The sequence below is a fragment of the Peromyscus leucopus genome, chromosome 3, assembly GCF_004664715.2.
Source record: "Peromyscus leucopus breed LL Stock chromosome 3, UCI_PerLeu_2.1, whole genome shotgun sequence".
NCBI lineage: Eukaryota > Metazoa > Chordata > Mammalia > Rodentia > Cricetidae > Peromyscus > Peromyscus leucopus.
In genome coordinates this window covers 71,410,203-71,429,099 of record NC_051065.1, presented here as the reverse complement: position 1 = coordinate 71,429,099, position 18,897 = coordinate 71,410,203, and the positions used below count along the sequence as shown (strand labels likewise).

Below are 18,897 nucleotides of genomic sequence, written 5' to 3'. Positions count from 1 at the left end.
TTTTCATGAATGCAATGAATATTCTTTGGTCTTGAAACCTTTTTGTTCCGTGTGAATATTGGCACCAGTCCAGCCTGTAGGCCTCAAGCTAGCTTGAAAACAAATTTTGACAGCCTCTGCAGTCATGGGATTCAGCCATCCTAAAAGACCAAAACACGGAAGGGTGGTTACAGGTTGAAGAAAAAAATTTAATTGTAACATATGGAACTCCTGCCTAAACAGCACCTGCAGAGTGTTTAACCTGATACATGCAGGTTCATATATTTTGCTCAGTTGAACAGTTTTTTGCTCTGTGTTCTGCCAGATCACAGAGAAAGGTGTAAACATGAGACCTTAGATGCTGTGTACACAGCCATACCTCTGTTACATTTGACTTCCTTTTCAGCTTAGACACAATGTAGACTGACCTTTCACATTTAGAAGACTGAGGAAACAGGTGACACCGGCAGTCATTTCAGTGCCTGTGATGGGTAGGATGAAAGCTGGATGACACTTTCCCTCCTTGCATGTGGATCACAGGAAAGAGTAGCATTGATACAGACATGGACCTCGTGTGAAAACCTTCATACATCATGCTCCACCTCACAGCTTTGTATAGGACTTCCAGACACCACCAGTCAGTTCCAAGTTATATTTGTAGTTGGGTAATTGCTATTTTGCACTGTAGATACTGTTAATTGTATTTCTATTTTATCACTACCTGGGTACACCAGCTGCCCCACCTCAGGGGGCCCACTGGCCAGAGGCAGCTAAAAGAAACCCTGAGTTTCATGTAGACAGGAAGTAAGAGGAACAGGGAGTCTGTTATCTGGAAATTTGTGGACTTAGGCTTTAATTTGCTAGCATCATTGAGCTCTCAAGAAACTGCAGGAAGTGGAAATAATTGAGAATGTCAAAATCTTGTTAAAAATACCATCATGTGTGCTTGCTTTGCAGCATGCATTCTGTTCTAAAATTGGAACTCTGCAGGAAAGATTGGCAAGGACGATACACACTCACAGTGTTCTGTATTTTACTTATCTGAAATCTCAAAAAAAAAAAAAAAAAAAAAAAAAAAAAAAAACAAAAAACCTTTTTAAACTCTCCAGCTGAGAGGAACCATTTTCCAATTCAGCTTCCTGTTTTCTCTCTTCCTCTTTGTCACAATTCTAACACTGTACCAGTTGTCACATACAGACATATGTGAACTCTGTCATTGATAAGAATTTTGCCAGGCTTTATGTTGGATTTCTTCCCCTTTAAACAAATTGTGAAAAATAATATAGTGTCTCCCAAATTATAAGCTTCTGAAAGGCAATCTGTATTGTGTCTCTCCAAGTCAAGCTTCCTCTTGAAAGGTTCAGTGCTAAGGACCTTTTGTCCACTGGGCTGTGGGGATCTCTTTCCTCCTCAGCCAGGGCTTGAGGATCGTGGATCATCATCATAAGGACTGCCATGAGTGGACAACCCTTTTTTCCCACCTCAGACAATCAAATGGGAGGGGAGAAGGGAAGAAAGGAAGAAGGAAAAAAAGAAAGGTTCGGGGCAATCTCACACAATGGGGCCATCCCCAGGAACAGCTGAAGAGCATCAGTTGTCTAAACTCTAGCTAATTAGACCCAACCATTCACAAAAGTCCAAGGTGCTGTTTACACAAACATAATAGCATTCATAAAAATCTTATTTTCAGTTGTGACCTTTGTGGGAACTGATGTAACTATCCCCAGATAATGAGAACATATTTTATATATGGTATTGGGCCTACTGAGTATTTGTCTGGCTAGGATATACCAGAGATTGATTCTATTTCTCACACTGTTCAAATAAACTCAAACTTAATACATTCTTTTAATATGATGGTTAATGATTATTCAAAAGAATTGTGACAAAGAAAAATAGGAGAGAGAAACCAGAATGAGAATTTAGAAAATGTCTAATATATCTCACTTATAAAAAGTAAAAATTGATTTTTTGTGTGTGACTGGATTGGTATTTAGGAACAAACTCAATGCTTCACATATTATACCTTCAGCCTCAACAGTGATATTTTTTAACAAAGATATTAAAGTATGAATATATATTTGTACCTGCTTAAAATGCAAAAGAACTATGTGAAAACACAGACAATGTCATTTAGAGTCAAAGCCATTAAATAAATAAATAAATAAATAAATAAATAAATAGGTAAATTTGATTAAATTCAAAAAAATTTTACATGGCAAGAAATACAGTAAAAAAATCAAAATACATACAAAAATCTGTCTGTGCAAAGCATGCCTCCAAATGAGCATGAGCACACTCCTCAGGGCAGCAGGAAAAGAGGCGAGTGGCAGGAGCAGATTGTTCACACAAGAACTGCAGTGCCATTTTTTAAATCTAAGAAAACATGTTCACCTTCACACAAAATAAGAGAAATGTGAATTGACGCTCTGCAGGGCTAGCATTTTTTTTTTTATCTGAAAAATTCTAAGGAATAACAGTTGTTTCACTGGCCTGATAGGGGAAGATCTGCACTGTGATTCTCATGAGAATATAGATGGCACCGCCCTAGTGAAGGCAGAGTTGGCAGTCCCTGTCGGGATTATATGCAGTTACCTCTGACCCAGTCTGGCACTGGTGGTTTTTTCTGTTGATATATCTGAATGCTTATAAAATGATCCACATAGAAGGTTTTCCATTAGAGCATTGTTTGTACTAGAAAACGTTGGAAGTGATTCAAGTATCCATTAGTAGATGGCTACTTAAATAAACCATGATCCATCTATACAGTGGAACACTGTGTGGCAATTTAAAGAGAACATGGAAATGCTTTATGCACTGATTTGTGAAGATCTCCAAACAGGGTCATTAAATGGAACAAAGTAAGGTATGAAACAATGTGTAGGATGCTCCCTTTGATGTAGAAAGGAGCCAAAGTTTGACCTTATTCATATCTGCTTTTATCTGCATGGAGAAACACTGGGGGATGCTGCCCATGCAGGCTACCACTTGAATGGAGAGCCAATAGAGCAGCTGCTTCTAATGTGTGGCTGAATGCAGGGGAGAGGGGGGGAGAGGACAGCATTGTGCTTTTTTGTAATTTTGATATTTTTGAACTGTGTAAGTTATTTCCTAGTCAAAAAAGTTTTTAAAGTCATACTTTTTAAAAATAATTTCAGACATGTTTATGATGCACTGTGATCATATCCATCCCCTATTCACTCTTTCTTATCCCTTCCCACTCCTACTGATCCAACTAGTCCCTCTCCTACTTTTATGTCATTTTTATTTGTGACCCACTGAGTTTAATTTGAGTTGCTTGTATAATCATGGATAGGGAGTTGTTTACTGGAGCGTAGGCAACTTACCAGTGGCTACACCACTGAAGAAAATTACCCTCTTTCCTCCAGCAGCCATTAACTGCCAGTAGCTCCTTAGGAAGGGATGGGCATCCCAAGCCCCTCTCCCACTCCTGTTGATAGCCCAGTCTTGTGCAGATCTTGAGCAGGCAGCAACAGCTGCTGTGGGTCATGAGTGCAATGGCCATGCCATGTCCAAAAGACAGCATTTCATGGTACTCTTCCCCATCCTCTGGCTCTTACATTCTTCCCCACCTACATCCACACTGTTTGGAGGGCCTTAGAAGGATTAATATAGCTATACTGCTTAGGGCTAAACACAGAACTATCACTTATTCTTAGTATTATGACCAATTATGAATGTCTTCATTAACTGTTCTTGTTCACTGTAAAAAGGAGATTCTCTGCCCAAGGCTGAGAGCAGCACTAATCTCTGAGTATAAACAGATATTTAGAATACATCTATTTAGTAAAACAAAACTAGTAGACCCCCCCTCAAGGGCCTGTGACCTCCCCAGGCTTTTGGCCATGTTTACAGAACCAGGTATTGTACTCCATGGGCACGTATTCTCAAGTCTAAGCAGAGTAGTTGGTTATCCCCCAAACAGTCATGCGACTATCGTACCATAGTCATATCTTGCCTTGCAGGTTGGTATTGTAGCACACAGGATCCACAGCTAAGTAAAACCATGGATGACCTTTCTCTCTCCACAGCCTACTTAGGTACTATGAACATTAGCCAATTCACGGGAAGCTCCAAGCATCATCTCCAGCTTGCTTTCTCTTTGTCCTTCAGCTATCATCTAGTGGGCAACCAGGAGCAATGTCAGTAGCCTTTATCATTTGGGATCCTCTGGGACCCCATGGACAATAGCAACTCAGAGGGAGGTAACCTGTGCCTGGCACTTGGATCTTTTAGAACTTTGGTTAAAAAAAACTATGGCTTTGGGCTACAGAAAGGGCTTAGCATTAAGGGGATGTACAGTTCTTAGAGAGAACCAAAGTTTGGTCCTAGCAGCTCTAGGGACATCTGACACCTCTGGTCCCCATAGTCACATGCACGCACATGCTCATAGCCACACAGAGACACATAATTAAACAATAAAATAAATCTTAAAACCAAAATATGTATTCTGGGATGCATTACTCGCCTGTTCAGGGCACCCCTTTTCAAACATTGTTTCCCCTACAACTGTCTGTATATTTTTGTTAGTAAGGCATGGCTTTCTCACACATTCTTAGCTTGGGTTAATGCTCTCCCCACACCTTTCCCCCATCTACCCCACCCTATCTCCATTTAAGCCTTTCATTACCAGGCAAACCCTTCCCAACACATTCATGTCACATGAAGTTACATGTTTTTAAACTGCATGTCAGTGGCACACTAACCTAGAATATATCTGTTTGGACCATGGGCGGCAGCTGCCTGCCTGGGGCATGTGTGTTCTTTTCCCAAGCTGTGCTATGGAGGATGGTAACCACTAGGCACATTGGGATATTGACTATCCAAACTGCGGCTTGTCTAAACTGAGATGTACTTTGAGGGTGACTGTTTTAGAAAATTTAGTACAAATAGAGATCATAAACTACCTCAGTTGTAATTTTAAAGGTATTGGTTACATGTTAAGTGATAATATTTTGGATTGGGGAACTTAAAACATATTATTGTATTAGTTTAATTTCTTCTTTCCTACTTTACATGTGGCTACTAGAACATTTAAAATTACATATGTGGCCTGGTTCTGTGGCTTTCACTTTATTTTGTTTGCATAGTGCTGATGTAGTCTCCTGCCCATGCTTAGTGTATCTTCTAGCATTACTGTAGAAACAAAAGTACAACCCAATAATAATCATGTCATTTCCTGGTTTTAAGCATTACTTTGACTCTCCTCTTTCTTAGAGACCATTGTAACAGTCCAAGACACCTCCCTTCCCCACCCCCACTGCCCTCAACAAAGGCTGCTGTTCTTTCCTCTCTGGACTCCCTGGGCTTCTAAATGGGAGTTTGTTGTTGTTTTAACAACATGGGCTTTCTGTTTGCAATGTCTCTTCACCTCTGCTCCAATGCCTAGAAAGCTCCTACTTACCCTGCAAGCCCAGTTCTTGTGGCTCCATTGGTGAAGCATTCCTGTTCCCCTTTTCCCTCTTCTCCTCGGGGCACTGGGCATTGAATTCAGAGCCTCCGTTATGCTGGGCAATCACTCCATCACTGAGCTACGCCATAGCCCTGCCCCATTTTCTAGCGTCTCCTTTGTCTATGTTTGTACTTGGTCATTTGATACCAGATACCTTATGAGGTCCCATAGCAGACCCGAGTTCCTCAAAGGCAGAATATGTGCTGTACTCTGTGCTTCCAGAGCCTGATACTTCAGTAGAATCTCTAAAAGATCTTTAGGAAAAGTGGAATTTGTCATGCTTTGCCCTGTTTGCCTAGGGTAGTTCTATGTGGTCTGTTTACTGAGAAAAGAAAGCTTGAACTCAGATCTTCCTTGGTTAGGGAAAAATTTCTTTGGAACATTCTGGCTTTACACAGACAGATTTCCCCACCGCCACCACCACCAACAACAGCAGGCACACTGGAGACTACGGGAGCCTGGAGGATGCAGTGGGCTTAGGTTTCCAGGCTGGGGTTAGACTGCAAAGGGAGAGGTATGTGTGTTCAATCCAGACAGCAGATTCTCCAAGCTTCCAGAAGGTAAGTGTGTCAGGTGGTGGCTAGGAGGTGGAGGGTAGCCAGATCTAGGAGGGTCACACGCTGGAGTCATGAAGTTCCCCATGGGCTCTCCACTGCCTCTCACTTCTGTGACCCTCTCTGTGGAGAGATATTCCTGATACTAATCTTCCCATCACCCTTCTCTTCTGCTCCTGTATATTTAAAGTTTTGCTCAAAAGAGAAATGAGGAATAGGAAACAGAATACCCAAGACCCATGGAGCAAAGATTTTTAGAAAGAAAAACTGGAATTTTGGAAGAATCTCCAACCTTAGCTGGGTAAACTGGAAAGGCCTGTCTTTGCACCCAGATTTTCAGAGGGCTGTTGTATTGAAGCAGGTTTACTTCTGATAGGCTACACTAGTTATTTCCAGCAGTCGAAGCTGCTTGTGTAGCTCTTGTGCTGAAAAGATATTATCAGCTGACAACTCTTTCTCTAGCATTCCTGTGAGTGCTAGTAGTGTTGTGGAAAATGCTAGAAAAAAAACCTGGCTGCTGCTGACCTAGTGCCTAGAGTTTAGTCAAGTTGCCTCACTTCTGTAAGCCTCATGATTCAGTAAAATGGGTTGGGGAGACACTCTGCCTTCTAAGTATTACAAGACAGAAGTATGGATGCAAGAACCCAGCATTGCCTGGTTCACAGCACATTGGAAAACAGGATTTGTAGGAATATAGATTTTCCTTTGCAGTGGCCTTGTATGGAAGTATCATAAGAGTACACATAAGGCCAGCAAAGAGTGTGTTGGGCTGCTGTGGTTGCTCTCTAGTGGCTTTGGGTGACAGTTCTTCAGAGACTCCTGCCCATTGTGGGGGAGAGGAAAGCAGGCGGAGGAGTCAACACATAGAGAGGTGGCTGGACTGTTAGTCTACAGGGATTCCCTCTGCCCCTTTGATCCTGTTTGTAAAGTGAAGATGCATCTTGGCCATCTCGGAGAGCATGCGTTGTTTCCATGCAGTGGCAGAAGCATTTGGCGGTCCTATGTCATTGTTTGTAAGACATTAATTCACTGAAGTAGACTCCCAGTTCTTAGAAACCACTATCCTGAATAGCTCCAGAGGGAGAGGAGACCACTTTCCCCCTTCAGGAGTATATCCATATGCCAAAGTCAAGAGTCTCCTGGGCTCAGTTCTTGACATTGTACTCTCACGGCTGCCCAGGATCAAGCTGGCTAAGCTCATGAGAATGATGTTGAGTTTTCTGTTTGATACAGACTCTCCTGAACACAGTGTATAAACACTTCTGTCTCTGGCTCCTCACCCCTACTCAGGTCTTATCTATCTATCACCATCCTAAAGTGGATGGGTGGACTCACACTCTGAACCTGCTCATCAGATCATTCAAATTAGCAGCCGTCCATATTTGGGACTTATTATTAAAAGGCATTGTCATACTGGGCATTGGTGGCACAAGCCTTTAATCCTAGCACTCAGGAGGCAGAGACAAGTGGATCTCTGTGAGTTCAAGGCCAGCCTGATCTACAGAACAAGTTCCAGGACAGGCTCCAAAGCTATAGAGAAGCCCTGTCTTGAAAAAAGAAAAGAAAAGAAAAAAGAAGGCATTGTCACTGTTGTTATTATTAATGTTGTCTTAAGTTCACTGTGGCATTTATTGCTTCTTTTGTCACATGATTGTAAAAGTCAAAGAATTGCTTTAAGCTATTGACTTTTGAAGACAGCTTTCCTATCTTCAGTTCTGTCTCAGAATAACTTTGTGAACTTCAAGTGTGCCCTCATTAAGTGGCACTTTGCCTGGTTTCTAATAGCACATATTTAAAAGAGAAGAAACTTGAACAGTTCATCAGCAAAGTGCATGTTTGAAAATTGACATCTGATTTGAATAAAGAGGAAATTTGTCCAAAGTCTGATTCAGCAAACGGAGCTAACAAAACTGCCCTCCTTTGTGTCAGTGGCTTCCCATCCTTTACTGGTCCTTCCTTTCACGTGTCAAGTGGGATGACACTAAGGTTTCTTTCACAAGTTTCTCTTCTAGTCACAGTTGTTTTAAGTAAATATAAGGCAGCCAGTTATACCACCAGCAGGAAGCAGGTACAGTGTTCCCATGATCATAAAATCAAATTTGGGGTATCTCCAGTGTCCGTCTTCTACCAGACAAGCCCTTGAAGCAAGAGTAGAGGAAAAGAAGAGCTATAGAATAGGAGCGACTGAAATGAGCTGTCATGTGGCACCACATTGCTTGATGCTCAGGATTAAGTAAGCACACTAGCAGTAGCGTTTAATCAGGAGTCACAGGTACTTAGAGAAATAAGTTCCACCATGACCCTGAGCCATCCCTTCAATAATATACCTATGAGAACATGCTCAGTATGGTGCACACACACCTAGGAAGTCTCTCCAAGGGAAACACATTATTGTCGTCATCATCATCATCATCATCATCATCGCTACTAGATTTGCTTACCTGTAGATATGTAGCTGAGACTGGTGCCCTCTAATGTCTGCAGAGTACTTTCAGGTTATCCTTTAGTTTGCCTTTCAGAAAAAAATACTTTAAGACGGATGGGGTAAGACTCAGAAAGAGGAGTACTGGATGTCTTCTTTTATGTGTGTAACCTAGACTCAAAATTCGAGACAGTGTAATACTTACATTAGGAAAGCAGAAGGCGGGACAAATGAACTAAGAAAAGGAAGAAGCTAGAGGCAGAAACGGGTGTGGGGCAGTGTCAAGAAGGGAAGGAATGAAAACAAAACATAAGGACATGTACGTATGAAGATGCCATGATGAAACCCATTGCTTTGTATGATAGCCTTACAAATTAATAAAAGTAAATAAATAACTTCTTTGCTTTAAAAAAAGATGCCCTAGAGTAGTTTTGTTGTAGTTTTTGTTTTTCATCTTAATTTCACTATTAGGAACCTCCTCAAAGAAGCTCTGCGCCATCTTCCAAAGACTTGATTGCCTGTGGTAGAAAGAGTGAGGTTCTATAGAGATCTGGTATGCAATTCATCATCACCCGAAAGGGAAATCCTGGATTGCCCATTCTACCTCAGAAACAACAGTAGAAACTTCACAAATGAAGGAGAGGTTCAACGATAAACAAATAGATAACAAGAGAAATGTCGCCAGTCAAACATGTGAGCTGTGGGCTGGAGTGCAGCTCAGGGCAGAGTGCCCTGTAGCCTGCAGAAGTTCCGAGTTCTATCTCCCGTATGCACACACCACCTGTAAACATGGAAGCAAATAGCAAGTAGGTACTTCTGACTTCTGTTTAGTCTTTCTGTCTGTTTTATGACTGGTGAGGGTGGAGACCATTTACAGAACATGTTTATTCAATTTCGTCAGTTTAGCTACTTCACTAAACAGAAAACAGCAAATAAGCCATGTAGACAGAGTCAACAGGAGAAGGGCCAAGATTGACTATCCGTTCCTTGCTTTCTTTAGCCTGCTGTAGTTTTTTTGTCCACTCTTACGGACCTCTTGGGAAACTAGACAGAACATCAGGATAGTGCATTAATGTTGTGGGCCAAACTTCAAACATTCCTTGCCTGCACTTTTCTTTTTATTAATCACCTATTGTGTTTTCTCCTGCTCTCTTGGGGAGAGTAAGGACAAAACAGAAAACTTTCAGATGGAGTTGAAAGGCTCTGGGTGAAGCTCTTGGTCATTGAGAGCATTATTTCAGAAACTAGGGTAGCATGGGACTTTGGCCATTGTGGATCTGTGACCATATCTCCATCTTTCCCAGCATCAGGCAGAGAGCACCATTTCTTCCTTCCTTGGTACTCAAGTCTATCCATTAAATCTAAGAATCCTGCAGTCTTTGTTTATTATTATGTTTTAAATTTTCTAATTATATTTTTAATTGATTTTTTCCCTCTTGACCATGCTTCTTTTTAGATTCTGTCTACTAAGAAGCCAAAATATGGAAGTTTTCCTTTTTCACCAGTCTGTCTGTCTGTCTTTTATGCAAGTGTTCCACTGAAATACCTAGGAGGCTGTGTAATTTAGCCTCACCACTTTGTGAGAGCCTTTGCTGAGAACTTCTCATGAGATACATTCGTTTCTTGAGACAGGATTTTACACCAGCCTGAGCTGCCTTGAATCATCATAGAACGTAAGCCAGCCTCAAACTCACGCAGTCTTCCTTACCTCAGTCTCCCTACTCCCACCAAGACTGTATGCATGGGCCACTGTAGTACGCTACATAGCTCTTCTTACTCAGGCCGTGCAAGAGCCCAGCCTCACATCCTGTGTCTGTGGGAGCGGTGATTTTGTCTTCACTTTTCCGGTCCATTTGGCATTTCACAGATGAGTGGGGAAGAGAGTACTCCATCCTACCTTTCTCTCGTGGCTAATTCCTAAATAGGTTTTGACAGAGTAGGGAGTGGAATCCCGATTTCCTGGCCTGTTGACACAGGTGAGTCACCACCATTCAGCTGCTCTGTGGTTATATTATTTAAGAAAAGTCACTTCATTTATGCAAGGCTTGGTTTCCTTCAGTGCAAGATGTGTGACAAAGTGCTGTTTTGTGATGTTGAGGAACAGTCAGGTGATCTCATTGGACTGTTGCGCAGTGACCTGTGCTATCATTCATTACTGAAGAGGCATCTTCACAGGGAGTGGTAGTTGTACCACTGAGATTTGGGGGGCCCGAGCTGACAAATAGGGAAAGGGTGGGCCACTGTTGAACTTTCCTTGCTCTTTCTTCTCCCCTAGCCGTATTGAAATGGAACATGTAGTGACATACACCATGATGTTCTGACTCCCTGGCTAACTAGCATGTTAAGCACCTCACATACTTAACATTTTTACATTTTCTGGGGAGAACATCTGAGGTCAGCTCCTTCCTCACAACTCACTGTGGGACAGTGCCGGCCGGTGCCTGTAGTCTGCTTGTTGTGCACAGATTCCCATAGTTGCTCATCTTCTGACTGGAGTTTTGACCAGAAGCTTCTGCTCCCATGTTCACAGCCCTGAAAACCACTGTTGTAATCCCCCCTTTGTTTCGTAGTCTTCCTTCTTAGACACTCTATGAAGCTGTATGTTCTTGTTTTCATCGGTTTACTTTATTTTGCGTGGTACCTCCTGTTACCCATGCTATACAAATAGCAGGATTTTATTCCTTTTTAAAAATTATTTTAACTTGATATGCAAAACATTAAAGTTGCACATATTTATGAAGCTCTGTGATGCTTTGATAGTAAGATGCTCAAATCAAGGTGCCCATATCTATCTCTTTAAGTATTTATTACTTCTTTGTGGTGAAACCATAGAAATTTCCAGCTTTTGAAAATAATAGTGCATTATGGTTATCTCCAATTGCTCTGCTTTGCAGAATCCCAGCATAACTTATTTCCCCAACTAATTGTTACTTAGTGCTCATTAGCTAATCTTTAACTTCCCCTCCCACCTCTCCACTACCCCAAATGCTCTCTCTGACCTTTGGTAACCACTATCCTACTCCCCACTTCTGTAAGATCAGTCTTTTTAGATCCAAACTTAAATGAGATTGTACAATACCTGCTTTTTTATGCCTGGCTTATTCCACTTACTATATAGATCTCCCATTTCATTAGTGTCTTTAGAAACCTCATTATGTTACCTTTTTAAAATTTTTATAATTTTTTTATTTAAAATTTTTTTCTTTCCTTTTACATACCAAGCCCTGTTCCCTGTCCCCCTACCTCCACCATCCCACCTCCATCCCCTCCTCATAGAGGATAAGGCCTCCCTTGGGTAGTTAACAGAGGCTGGCGTACCAAGTTGGGGCCAGACCTAGACCCTCCCCCAGTATCAAGGCTGAGTAGGGCATAGGGAATGGGGTCTAAAAAGTGAGTTTGTGTACCTGGGATAAGTCCTGGTCCCATTGCTATGAACTTCCCCATAGCACTGCTTTCGTAGTATCCCATAAGTTTAGGTATGTTGTGCATTCATTTTGTTGAATTTCTTTCTTTATTTCTTCCTTGACCCAGTGATGATTCAGTTGAGCATTGTTCAGTTTCCATGAATTTGTAGGCTTTCTGCATTTTGTGTTGTTGTTGAATTCTAACGTTAAGCCATGATGGTCCAATAAGAACACAGGGGGTTATTCCAATATTTTTTGTATCTGTTGAGATTTTTTTTGTTACCCAGTATGTGGCCAATTTTGGAGAAGGTTCCATGGGGTATTGAGAAGAATGTATATTCTTTTGTGTTTGGGTGAAATGTTCTATAGATGTCTATTAGGTCCATTTGAGTCATAACATCTGTTAGTTCCCTTATTTCTCTGTCAAGTGTCTGTCTGGCAGACCTGTCCAGTGGTGAGAGAGGGTATTGAAGTCTCCCACTATTAGTGTGTGGGGTTTGATGTGGGATTTAAGCTTTAGTAGTGTTTCTTTGACAAATGTAGGTGTCCTTGTATTTGGGCATAAATGTTCAGAATTGAGACTTCATCTTGATGGATTTTTTCTGTGAGGAATATGAAATGCCCTTCTTCATCTCTTTTGATTGATTTTAGTTTGAAGTCTATTTTGTTAAATATTAGGATAGCTACACTGGCTTGTTTCTTAGGTCCATTTGATTGGAAAGTCTTTTCCCAATCTTTTATCCTGAGGTAATGTCTGTCTTTGATGTTGAGGTGTGTTTCTTGTATGCAGCAGAAGGATGGATCCTGTTTTTGTATCCTTTCTGTTAGCCTGTGTCTTTTTATAGGCAAATTGAGTCCATTGATATTAAGGGATATTAATGATCAGTGATTGTTAATTCCTGTTATTTTTGGTGGTAGTGTATGTGTGTTTCTCCTCTTTGGGATTTGCTGGTGAGATGTTATCTATTGCCTGTGTTTTGGTGGTTGGAATTTTCCTTCTGGTACTCTCTGGATTTGTGGATATGTAATATTTAAGTCTGGTTTTGTCGTATAATATCTTGTTTTCTTTATCTACAGTGATTGAAAGCTTTTCTGGGTATAGTAGTCTGGGGAGGCATCTGTGGTCTCTTAGTATCTACAGAATATCTGTCTAGAACCTTCTGGCTTTCAGAGTTTCCATTGAGAAGTCGGGTATAATTCTGATAGGTTTGCCTTTATATGTTACTTGACCTTTTTCCTTTGATGCTCTTAATATTCTTTCTTTATTCTGTATGTTTTGTCATTATGTCACCTTTTTATGCTGGGTAGTATTCCATTATATATGTTTTCTTCTAAGAAATGTCTATTTAGATCTGTTGCTCATGATTAAAATTATGTGTATGAATGTTTTGCCTTGTGTACCATGTCTGGTATCTTCAGATGTCAGAAGATGGTGCCAGGTCCTCTGGAACTGGAGTTGGAGCCAGTTTAAGATGCCATGTTGGAGCTGGGAATTGAATCCTGGCCCTCTTACAAGAACAACCAATACTCTTAAGCACTGAGGCATTTCTCCAGCACTGTATTGCCTGGTTTCAATCTGATAATTTGGGTGTTTGGGAGTATCAAATTGTTTTAGCTCTTATATTCAAATGACAGAATGATTTCTTCCTTTATAATTTGAGAGACCATCATTTCTTTCTCTTGCCTGAATTCTGTGCTCAGGAGTCCAAGTATTATATTGAATTAAAATGATGAAAAATGAGTACCCATGTCTTCTTTCAGGCCTTAGAAAGCTTTTGGTACCCTCCACTACGGCTTTAACCATGGACTTTCTATATACATCTTTCACTATATGGAGGCATTTCCCTCATTTTATGGATGTAGCAATGGAGTGTGTAGACCATCATTTCTTCATCCATTCACCCCTTGTCAGTAAGGCTGGACTGAGCACGAATACCTCCTCAAGACACTGACTTGGCTTTCTTTGGGTATATACCCAGAAGTTATCGACATCCAAATGAGATCACATGATAGATAGTTCTGCATTTAATTTTTAGGACCCTCCATACTGCTTTTCATAATGATGGTAATAATTGACATTTCCACAAACTGTGCAAGAGAGAGGCCGTTTTTCATCACAGTGCCTGGGAGATGATCAGATCAGTGAGATGCTGAGTAAGTAAATCTTAGAGGAACTGAGAAACTGGCAGAGAAATGTAAAGACTATGCGGGCTGGTTTGATTACAGAGGAAGATGAGCTTAGAAACCAAGAAGTGTGGGTTCTCATGCCAAGATGTGATGGAAGAAGCATCCCAAGGAGGCTCCTGCTTAGTGTTCTGGAGACTAAATAAATTTGTCATTGCTGGAAAGGTAAACATAAAGAGAGGTCAGAGAGTTAATCCAGTCAGTAAATTAACCAGGCCTGAGCATGAGTGTGTCAGCTAGGAAAAGTGATGCTGAGCATGGTCTCTGGCAGAGTAAGAACTGAACATGTCTGTTGATTAAATAAATGGACACAGTAAAGATGGTTATATAACCAGCTGAAGAGTCAAGGCTGTCTCCTGAGTTAATTATCACTCTGACTTCAGCAAAAGTCTGTCTTCTGAAGAGGCGTTACTGCATTCTACCCACTGTTCCATTTACTGGACCTTCACGCCCGGGAGGTCATATTTCAACCATACAGAGCACATGCTTTCCCAGCTCTGGGAAGTGAGATGTGCCTGGATGAACTGCTGTAGATATGCCTTTACCCTTATATTCTTTTGATTTAATAAATCGCCTCTATGAAAATATTTAGTTCTGTCTTGGGATATGGAAAGCAGAGTATTCATTCTTTGCTGGCACACTAAATTAGGTATGAATGTCCAGTAATTGAAATTGTGACTGTTTATTCTTTCCTTGGAGCCACTATAGACTGACATTTTATTTTGGTAAGATCATGTCCTATGAGGTCATCACATCCTTTATTTCTGCACCTCAGACTGGCAACATTTTACTTAACCTAGTGGTCTCTGGCTTAGGCTGCTGCTTGGGTGACTTTTGACTTGAGAAGCCAGCCGAGACACTGGGTCCTCATTCATGACTTCCATGATGTACTTTGTGGGACACATCTCTGGGCTTCATGCATTCAAAATGAGAAACCCAGAGGTTACAGATTACAGGAACATCCTTGGCCTTCCCAGCACTTGACTATAGGTCATATGACCCTGTGGCCAGTACTATACTCTATGTTCTCTACAGGTGACTTGGCTGGGCTTCTGCATGGCTTAACATTTGCAGAGTATGCACATGCTTTTAAAAATACACAAAAGTACTTCAGGAGACTGACTGTAAAACTGTATGGGATGAAAAGTGCCTTCAGACACTAGTGAGAGTCTGTGGGTTGGTTGGTGTTTAGGAGCAAATTAAAAAGCACACCTGTAAGACAAGATTAGGTGGCAGATTTATTCCATGTTTGTAGCTTCCGCTGTTTGGAACTGCTCAAAGTTTGGATGCTGCTGCTTCAGTTGTAAGTTTGTAGTCACCTCTGTCCCCAGTTCCAGGAACAAAGCAACTGAGACAGGACTCAATAACTTAACAAAACCCAGGAACTCTCAAGAACCAAGGAAGTCCTCTGAGTTCTCTAGGTTTCAGGCCCAGCTTTATGTGAATCCACCAAACCGTAAGACCCCTGTGGAAGATAAAAGTGTAAACATGAACCTGTGTTTCCAAAACCAATGGAATTCAGTCACCTGTCGTATGTAGCTCAGTATTTTGTACTGGAGTGCACACATGGTGTTGGAGCTGAAAGGAGTATTTACATGAAGCCTGTCAGAGGCATGCTTGGTATGAACACCACAAGTGATTTACCTCACTGATTTGTTTAAAATTCTCAGTCATATTCTAGACTGACATAGCTTTTATTTGCCAGATGTTCTGTACAATGAAGGGAGCAATGGCCACATGACAAATAAAATAAGGTACTGCGCTCAGTTCTCATCAACAGAGGTCCATCATGGCATGTTAACAGGTGATTCCTCCTGCTTGGCAGAAAGCTTGGATGTAGAATGCAGTAGTTATGTGTCTCAGTTCCTGTGTCTCCCAAGAAGCAGGTGTTGCCTTCTAACACCACAGTTCTCTTGATTGAGGCATGTTACAGCCTCTGCAGTGATGCTCACAAGCCAAATGCATGCCTGCTGGAGGAGCAGCTGAGAAGCACTGGGTCCAGAATTCCTGACTTGTCTATAATGAAAATATTCAAACTGTTGTGATATTAGACCAATATGAAAAGCAAGTGAAAAGAAAAAGGTACTGCTTTTCAGAGCACTGGCGTGTAAACAGTGTGAGGTGGACCCTTTGGTCTGCTGCCTATCCATTCATCTTCTCTAGTTTCACCACGCCATAGGCTGATATCAGCTGTAACACAGCATCTGAAGGGAAAGCAGTTTTTGACACCTGCTGGAATTTTACACAGGCTCCAGCACATTCTGTGCATCATCCTTGAAGAAGTTTCCCATTCTACCTGATTCTTCTTGGCAATGTGCTGTTACTACTAGGAGTGTTCTGAAGTCTATTTGCAATAACTTCTCATTAATGTTGTGAGTGGAAGGTATTGTTGACCCCTAAAGATTACAGCATTAGAAATAATTTTAAAAGACCATTATTTTTATTGAAAATAGATTCTTCTTTTATATAATATATTTTGAACACAGTTTCCCCTCCCTCCCCTCCTCTAGCTCTTCTCCTTCTCTCCCCTAGTTCCATTCCTCTTTTTCTCTTCAGAAGAAAGCAAGCCTCCCAAGGATATCAACCAAACATGGCCTAACAAGTTACAATAAGACTGTACACATACCCTAATATCAAGGCTGGACAAGGCAACCCAATAGGAGGAAAAGGGTTCCAAAAGCAGGCAAAAGAGTCAGAGACAACCCTTACTCCTACAGTTAGGAGTCCCACAAAAACACCAAGCTAACAGTTATAACATAAATGCAGAGGACCTGGTGCAGACCACTGCAGGCCCTGTGCTTGCTACTTCATTCAGCCCCTATGAGGCCATATGTATGCATCTTGTGTAGTTGATTTGGTGGGCCATGTTCTCCTGGTGTCTTCAGCCCCTCTGACTCCTACAATCCCCCCTCTTCTGTGGGGTTCCCCAGCTCAAAGGGGAGGGACCCAATGGAGACTTCCAATTTAGACTGTCTGCACAAAATGTCTGGCTGTGGGTCTCTGCATCCATTCCCATCTGCTGCCAGAGGAGCCTTTCTGATGACACTTGGACAAAGCACTGATCTATGAGTGTAACAAAATACCATTAGGAATCACTTAATTGATTTTTTTTAACCAGTCATATTTGGTTCTGCCCTGGCTTTGGGCTATTCAGTCTCCAGTTCCTGGCTATCTGAGTAGTGTCAGGCATGGGCTCCCTCTCCTGGAGTGGGACTCAAGTTAAATCAGATATTAGCTGGACATTCCCACAAGTTCTGGGTCTGAGTTACCTCATTAAAGATGATTTTTTTCCCAGTTTCATCCATTTGCCTGAAAATTTTATGATGACATTTTTTTAGCAGCTGAGTAATATTCCATTGTATACCACATTTTGTTTATCCATTCTTCTTTTGAGAGACAGTTGGTTTTTTCCAGTTTCTGGCCATTATGTATAAAGCCGTAATGAACATAGGTCCTTGTAGTGGGATGGAGTATCCTTTGGGTATATGTCCAAGAGTGGTATAGCTGTGTTTTGAAGTAGGTCCATTCCCAATTTTTAAAGGAACTCCTATATTGAATTCTAAAGTGGCTTTATAAGTTTGCACTCCCACCAGCAATGGAGGAGTGTTCCCCTTGCTCCACATCCTTGCCAGCATGAGCTATCACTTGTGCTATTGATCTCAGATATTCTGATAGTTGTAAGATGGAATCTCAGGGTTGTTTTGATTTGCATTTCCCTGATGGCTAAAGATGCTAAACATTTCTTTGAGTGTTTCTCAACCATTTGAGATTCTTCTGTTGAAAATTTTCTGTGTAGATATGCACCCCATTTTTTAATTGAATTATTTGGGGTTTTGATACCAGTTTCTTGAGTTCTTTATATATTTTGGATGCTAGCCCTCTATCAGATATGTAGTTGGTAAAAATCCTTTCCCATTCTGTAGGCTGACGTATTGACAGCGTCCTTTACCTTACAGAAGCTTTTCAGTTTCATGAGGTCCCATTTGCTGATTGTTGATCTTAGCTCCTGCACTGTCAGTGTTCTGTTCAGGAAGTTGTCTCCTGTGCCAATGTATTCAAGGCTATTCCCTGCTTCCTCTTCTATCAGGTTCAGTGTTTCTGGTTTTATGTTGAGGTCTTAATCCATTTGGACCTGAGTTTTGTGAAAGGAGATAAATATGGGTCTATTTGCATTCTTCTTCCACATGCAGACATCTTGTTTGACCAGCACCATTTGTTGATGCTTTCTTTTTTCAGTGTGTATTTCTGGCTTCTTTGTCAAAAATCAGGTGTTCATAGGCAGGTGTGTGGGTTTATGTCTGGATCTTTAATTCAATTCCATTGATCAACATATATGTTTTTATGCCAATATCATATGGTTTTTATTTCTATAGCTATGTAGTACAACTTGAAATCAGAGATGGTGACAGCTTCAGCAGTTCTTTTATCATTCAGGAGTATTTTAGGTATCCTGGATTATTGTTTTTCCATATGAAGTTGAAAATTGTCCTGAAAAGAATTGTGTTGGAATTTTAATGGGGATTGCATTAATTCTGTTGATTGCTTTTGGTAGAATGGCCATTTTTACTATGTTAATCTTACTGATACATGATCATGGGAGAGTCTTTCCATTTTCTGATGTTTTCTCTAATTTCTTTCTTCAAAGACTTGAAGTTTTTAATCATACAAGTCTTTCAGCTGCTTGGTTGGAGTTACCCCAAGATATTTTATATTATTTGTAGATATTGTGAAAGGTGTTGTTTCCCTGATTTCTTTCTCAGTCCATTTTTTTTTTGTTTGTTTGTATATAGGAGAGCTACCAATAATCGTTATTTTTTTTTTTTTTAGTTAATCTTGTATCCAGCCACTTCACTGAAGGTGTTTCTCAGCTGTGGGAGTTCC

At 41.0% G+C, this 18,897-nt stretch overlaps 1 protein-coding gene and 1 non-coding gene across 2 annotated transcripts in view; both read left to right on the top strand.

Annotated features, from left to right (window-relative positions):
- Jazf1 (JAZF zinc finger 1) overlaps positions 1 to 18,897 on the top strand; it is a 317,535-nt gene that overhangs the window by 57,490 nt on the left and 241,148 nt on the right. The gene's annotated exons all lie outside the window — the stretch shown is intronic.
- LOC114689808 lies at positions 1,351 to 1,471 on the top strand. Its single transcript, XR_003733973.1, has one exon.